At 41.4% G+C, this 7,591-nt stretch overlaps 1 pseudogene; it reads right to left on the bottom strand.

The window, feature by feature from the left end:
• Nucleotides 1–4,993: 4,993 nt before the first annotated feature.
• LOC112921324 (BCL2/adenovirus E1B 19 kDa protein-interacting protein 3-like pseudogene) lies at nt 4,994–5,791 on the bottom strand (annotated as a pseudogene).
• Between the last annotated feature and the right edge of the window lie 1,800 nt (nt 5,792–7,591).

The following is a 7,591-nucleotide window of genomic DNA, read 5'->3' as shown; positions in this document are numbered from 1 at the left end:
CTTTTATTTGGGAAAACTGTAAACCCCTATATTGGGATCATTTAAAGAATGGGACATGGTTATTTTTGGAAAGTGGTCTTATCCAGAGAGTCAAAGGTCCTAACCATTGTTTCTACATTGGTGTTTCATGGATGTGGTCTGTAGACCATTTGCAACAAAATCTAGTGGTGTGCTTACTTGCATTTTAAACAAATACAATGAGTGATTGTTTGACAAACTAAAATTTGAGATTAACAGTTCCAATGAATATTTCCATTATAGAGCCCAGGCCATCATCATCTCCTACCTGGATTCCTACCATAGCCTCACATCTCCCCATAGCTATATTCTCCCTCCAGTATATTCTTCAAACAGCAGCAGCCAGAATGAGCTCGCTTCATGTCACTTCTCTGCTCTAAGTCCTTCAGTGACTTTCTATTACACTTAAAATTAAGTCTAAACTTCTCACTGTGGTCTAGAAGGCCCTGCGTGATCTTTTTTGCTAATCTTTTTTTTTAAGATTTTATTTATTTATTCATGAGACACACACACACACACACACACACACACACAGAGGCAGAGACATAGGCAGAGGGAGAAGCAGACTCCCTGCAGGAGCCTGATGCGGGACTTGATCCCAGGACCCAGGGACCATGCCCTGAGCTGAAGGCAGATGCTCAACTGCTGAGCCACCCAGGCGTCCCTTTTTTGGTAATCTTATCTATTTCACACTCCCCTTCAGTCACCATTATCCAGTCCTATGAGCTTCTCGTGTCTCAAACAAGCCAAACTCACTCACTCTTCCAAGACTTTCCAGACACTGTTTCCTCAAACCTTAGAATCGCCACTCATCTGCCTAATCCTTGCTGCCACTTGAATGTCACCTTCTCTGAGAAGTCTTTTCTCTAAGTATAGTTGCAGAATTAAGGTGCTTATGGCTGCAAATGTCAGAAAACCACAACCTAAACTGGCTAAAACAGTAGTGCAAGCTCCAGGCCTGACCCTCCAGGCAGCCTCCTCACAGCAGTCCTCCAGGGCAGACCACCTTCTGTGTGGCAACGTCATCCATCCCTAGATTGATTGCAAAATGGTGGCAGCAGTTCTAGCCATCTCACTGAGGCACAGCTGCAAGCAGAGGGGCCAGAGCAACTATCTCTTCTTGGAGCTCAAGGGAAGGAGGAAGCCTAGCCCAATAGATTTTTATTTCATTGGCCAGAATTGGGTCACATGATAACTGATAAATCAATCTCTGGTGGGGGGAAGTGGAGTTATTGTGATTAGCTTTGACTGGAGGTTTTTATTCCATTCTGTACCAAGCACACCTGGGGTAGTTTTGTGACACCCACAGACACCTTTTAAGAATAATGTTTGTTTGTTTATTTATTTTAAATATTTTATTTATTTATTCATGAGAGACACACACAGAGAAAGATAGGCAGAGACATAGGCAGGGGGAGAAGCAGGCTCCATGCAGGGAGCCCTGTGTGGGTCTCCATCCTGGGACTCCGGGGTCACGCCCTGAGCTAAAGGCAGATGATCAACTGCTGAGTCATACAGGCGTCCCTAGAATAATGTTTTTAAATGCATACTATTAAGATCAGCTATAAAGAACTATACTTCACAAAATTACTAAATTTGTGATCTACTAATATATATTATCTTTTATTATCATTAGACCCTAATAGTAATTAACAATAATTGGTCTAATAGTAATGTAATTTTTAAAAAGATTTTATTTATTTATTTGAGAGAGAGAGGTGATGGAGAGAGCGAGAGAGCACAAGTGGGGACAGGGGCAGAGGGAGAATCAGACTCCCCACTGAGCAGGGAGCCCGACGATGTGGGGCTTGATCCCAGGACCCTGGGATCACTACTGGAGCCGAAGGCAGACTCTCAACTGACTGAGCCACCCAGGTGCCCCTAATAATGTAATTTTTAAGAAGTGTATAGTATAAAGTGATATTTTGAGATGTTGGTGATTTTTTTTTTTAATTTATTTATTTTGAGATATCTGCAAGAGCTGATGAGTGGGGGGAGGGGCAGATGGTGAGAACTCCTGGCCAACACTAATGACTTGAATTAAATTAATAGCAATTTATTTTATTATATTATATGCAGTAATTACATATATAGTATTATGTATATTAAATTATATAGTGATGTATTTAAAGTGCTAAGCATAATGCCTAGTACATGATAGATGTTGAATAAATGATAGCTTAAAACACAGATATCCACAGGAATCTTGGGAATACAAAACAAAAAATAATATAATTTAAATCAATTCACTTTATCCTCATAAACTAGGGATGGGATTTCAGTCCAGTATATTAAAATATACTACTCCAAGTCAATTTCACATATACATTGAAGGCAGTTAGAAGATTGGCAAATGAAACTAACTTGGTGGATGGATTAGAACCCTATCAAGAAATATTCAAAGTCACACCAAGCTTATATTTTTAAAATGATTTATTTATTTATTTATTTATTTATTTATTTATTTATTTATTTAAGAGAGAGAGAGAGAGAGAGAGAGAGAATGGGTGGGGGAAGGGCAAAGGGAGAAGGAGGGAGAGAATCTCAAGCAGACTCCCTTCTGAGCAAAGAGCTTGACTTGTGGCTTGACCTCAGGACCCTGAAATCATGACCTGAGCTGAAATCAAGAACAGGAGGCTTATCTGACTGAGCCACCCACGTGCCCCCACACCAAGCTTATTAAAGTTAAACTTGTCCTTTGATGCCATGGTTTGGCACCACCATCCACTATGATTGATCTGCCTGGATCATAGCTCACTGTGCCACGTTGCTGATACTGGATAAACCAGGACCAAGACTTGGCACTGCATCACATGGTGTGGTCACCTTGGCTCAATGCTGGGTAGTTCTTGCTTACACCAGCCATGCATCTTCCTTAAATTTTAGTTCCTTGCTCTCCTCTCTTGAGAAGGATGTAATTTTATGACCATTAGGATATCGTATTTTGGTCAGAAAGATAAAAGGTCATCTTGACCTACAGGATGAGCTAGGGGAGGCAAGGCATTTGCTTGCTCAAGTGTGTATTTGGGTCTGACAGGAGAAACTTGAAGAGATGGCTGTTTTCTATTGATGGTTCTTATATATTTTCTCTATAAAAGGGAGTAATTTCCGTATGTCCAGAAGTGTTATTTTATTCTCAGAATTACCCTGATTTAGTCATTCAAAAGCATTGTCTTCTACATACTAAGCTCCTAAGGTTGGGGTAAAAAAAGACCTGAGTTCAAATTCTGACCCTGACATACTGTGTGACTCTGAACAAATAACTTAGCTTCCATATTAGTAATAAAATACTATAATACAGACTATTAATGTGATTAATACTATATAACTATATAATATACAACAAAATAATAAAACATCATATCATATTATAATGTAGTAGTAGTAGTAGCAGTAGTAGTAATTGCAGCAGCAGGAGCAGCAGTAGTGTTAGTAATAACATAGTTATGATTCACTCTTATGAGGCTAAGTGCTTTGTATGGATTCTTTTATTTAATTCTCACAACTGTAAGAAATAGCTTATACTTTCTTTCTCACTTTACAGATAAAGATATGAGGCAAAATGGGTTACTTAATTTGCTTATAAACTTCATTTTTCTTTCCTACAAAGTGGAGGTAATTGTGCTACTTACCTCATACAGTTGCTAGAGATTAAATTGCTCTATGTTTCAGGTTTTCTTTGTATATATAATAAGTGCTCAACAAGTGACATTGTTAGGTAGTATTAGTTTACCCAATCTTTTTTTTTTTTAAAGATTTTATTTATTCATGACAGACACACACACACACAGAGAGAGAGAGAGAGAGAGAGGCAGAGACACAGGCAGAGAGAGAAGCAGGCTCCATGCAGGGAACCTGACGTGGGACTAGATCCCTGGTCTCCAGGACCACACCCTGGGCTGAAGGCAGCCTTAAACCGCTGGGCCACCTGGGCTTCCCCTTAAGATTTTATTTTTAAGTAATCTCTACACCCAATGTGAGGCTCCAACTCACAACCTCGAGATCAAGAATTGCATACTCCATTCACTGACCATCCAGGCACCCCAAGAGCTCTATTCTTGTAACCTAATTATATCCAAAGCCCCCACCACTAAATGTCATCGTATTGGGGCATTAGAGTTCAACATATAAATTTTGGCGGGGGTGGGGGGCATAAACATGGTCTACAAAGCTGTATTTTCAGTATGAAATTTCTCTAGTCTTGGGTTACTTTACACAATAAAATCCCACATAAACTGACTGGCTGCTATATCCAACGTCAAAACTTCATTTAAGAAGACAGTAGGAGTGAAATTCATGGTCTTTTATTAAGCCATCTGTCTACTATTTACTGAGTAGCAATTGAACCCATCTTTTGTGAACAAAGATTTCCCTTGCGGGTGGAAAAGCTCCCTGTAGCCTTGGATGTGAGCGCCACCTGCTGGATGCTGTGCACAAAGCCTTTTCTGTACCTCAACCCAAGAACTGCGAATCATTTCAATTCTGTTTTGTTTTGTTTAAAATAGTTTTTTATTGCCCAGAAAATTTATTCTTGTGTTTTATTTTGTTTGTTTGTTTTCTTTTTAACAACTATAAATTCAAGCTTAGGGAAGCTTGCTTTGTCTTGGGAAAAAAAAAAAACCAGTAACAAGAAAGCTGTTCTATCATTTGCTAACCTGATCTCATCTTAAAACAGAGATGGTAGTCATCTTGCAAGAGTAAAATTTATACCATGAACGATGCAGGTCTAAGCCTGGTGGCACTAAAAGGAGACAATAGCATTGTTGACAAAATTATAATGTGCTGGTGGCATTTGAGGAAAAGAAGCTCTTGCAAATTTCTAAATAACAGTAAACTCTGTTAGGAAATTCTAGTGTCTTACAGGCCAAAAAGGGAATGAGGTTAGTAAAATGCCTCAACAGAGATGAATAAAATACTGGATTTGACCCTGGATTTTATTTTTATAAAATACTGGATTTGAAAGTTGCTGGAACTTGGATATGTAAAATTAGGGTGGTAGGTTGGGTCCTGCTTACGATGGTCTCAAGTTCAAAGAAACTACTGTGACAATATACCACTTCATGGGCCACACGCTTTTCCTGGGCTGTTCTTTCTTTTCCTTCAGTAGGTGCTGGCAGAAGGTGTGCTCAGTCGCTTTCCAATATAGATGCCTAGCCCCAAAGCCAAAACATGAGAGAGGAAGAGAGATGGAATGAACACCTTAAGGAATCCTGCGGAGAAAATATCCCCTTTCTTCATGGCCCCACTTTTCCTCTGCTTAAAGAGACGGAGCATTTGGAGTGTCTGAAGTGGAACTCCTTAGGTGGAATGTTTTCAGGTCTACTGGACCAGTCGGACACCCAGTCTATACTTTTCTTCAAAGCATCAACTTCTTTCTCTCCTTCTGTAGCTTCTTCTTCTGACTGAGAGCTATGGTCCCTGCTGGTGTGCATCTCCACATCAGATATAATCTGCCCATCTTCTTGTGGGGAAGGGCTGCCGCAGTGAGAACTGGCTCTTGAACTACTCTGTCCTGATTCATGCTGTGCATCCAAAAGAATCTTCTCCATGTCTCCATTGTGGATAGAGGATGAAGAAGGTACATGTTCTAGCCCCCCATTTTTCCCATTGCCATTATCATTGCCATTGCTGCTGTTCATGGGTAACTTCACCCAGGAACTGTTGAGCCTGGCTGGCAGGGGCAAAGGCTGTTCACCTTCCTCTCAGTTGTTATTGAAGTTGGGGGGCGGTGTGGCGGCTGCTCTAAATGAGACGACATTGTTGGGCTGCTCAAAGAACTATGGCCGCAGCAGGACCATCTCTGGTTCTTGGGCAGCAACACCCATTTCAGTTCTTAATGGGAAAATGCCCAGGTAACACCCCTTTTGATTTTAGGTCACATGGACAGCTGTAATACCTAATGAGTAATGTAATCTTTGGGCAAACGTGCAGATTTTATAAGAAAAACACTGGAAACAAATCCAATGCAAAATATTCCACTGAGCTATTGTTTATAAGCTTGCGAGTGCCAAGAATATAGTAAATAGTTCTCTGTTTATATTATGAGCTCACTGAGTTTTACACATTGGTGACATAGGCAGTTGGTGGGTGGCTTTTTACCTTAAGGAGCCTGTACCTATATCTTGCAGAAGGGTAGGAAATTAGGGACCCCTTGGCTATGATCATGTGTTGGCTTCAATACTAAATATGTAATCTCATCAATTTTAGTTTTGGTGCTATATTCCCTGTTTGGGGCTTTGGGGAAAAATGTTTCTTGTTTCACTTTTTCACCCAAGATTTTATTTATTGAGAGAAAGAGGAGGGAGGCAGGTAAGGGCGGAGGGAGAAGCAGACTCCCCCGCTGATTGTGGAGTGCATTGTGGGGCTCCCGGGGGTCAGGGCCTGAGCAGAAGGCAGATGCTTAACTGACTGAGCCACCCCGGTGCCCCTCTTTGTTTCGCGTTAATGAGCTCTGTGAAGATAACTTCATCTGTGAATTATGGACTTTATGGGGGCTCATAGTAGCATTGGAACAACTTGTGATTTCCATTGAGGGCAAGAAGGTAGAAATGGATCTTTAAGGGAAGTAAATACATGTCTTGGCCTATCAAGAGCTTCATGAAATTTCTGCCAGATTGATCATTGGGAAGGACATGAAAATTGCAAAGCATTGTTTGTGTGGTAGCTACCTAGGAATGGTAGGGGGAAAGGGACAATTGTCTAACTTTCTTCTCCTTGGATCATTTTTGACCACTTTTGTAGAAATTTAAAAATTTTGATTGCTTTTGCCATAAGTTTTATATTTGGGCCTCTCCTCAGCTGCCTTTTTTTTCTTTTAGATTTTGCATTTATTCATAGAGACAGAGAGAGGCAGAGGGAGAAGCAGGCATCTTACAGAGAGCCTGACGTCGGACTCAATCCAGGGTCTCCAGGATCACGCCCTGAGCTGCAGGCGGCGCTAAACCGCTGCGCCACCGGGGCTGCCCTCCTCAGCTGCTTCTAAGGGGCTCTGTGCTTCTGAGAAAGCTAAGGCTACATTGGGGCGAGGCCCTGACTTGTTCCAGGGGCTAGCACTGTGCCTCACAGCACCTGCTCAGCACTCGTCAGCCCATGGCCTCTAGGAGCTCGCCTGCATGATGATGAGGTAACAGCCACAGGGGATAAGATCAATGCCCTGTTAAAGCAGCCGGTGTAAATGTTGACCCTTTCTTGCCAGGCTTGCTTGTAAAGGCCCTGGCCACTGTCAACATCATGAGCTTCATCTGCAGGGTAGGGGGTGGTAGACCTGCCCAGCTGCTGGGTACTGCACCAGTAGAAGGTCCTGCTTCTTTCACCAGTGCTGTGCCAGCTGAGGTGAAGAAAGTTGAAGCAAAGAAGAAGAATCAGAGGAGTCTGATGATGACATGGGCTTTGGTCTTTTTGACCACACCTCTTCTGTAACCTATTCAATAAAAAGTTGAACTCTTAAAAAAAAAAAAAAAAAAAAAAAGCTGGTCTGTAGGTTGTCACTGACCCAAAGATTTTCTTTAGTATATTATTGGCATGAGAAGACCAGTTTCCTGCTTTCAGGATTTTACAAAAAGCTGGTGGCATA

The sequence above is a fragment of the Vulpes vulpes genome, chromosome 6, assembly GCF_048418805.1.
Source record: "Vulpes vulpes isolate BD-2025 chromosome 6, VulVul3, whole genome shotgun sequence".
NCBI classification, from domain to species: Eukaryota; Metazoa; Chordata; class Mammalia; order Carnivora; family Canidae; genus Vulpes; species Vulpes vulpes.
The sequence above is the reverse complement of the archived record's forward strand: the minus strand, read 5'-3'. Positions and strand labels throughout refer to the sequence as shown.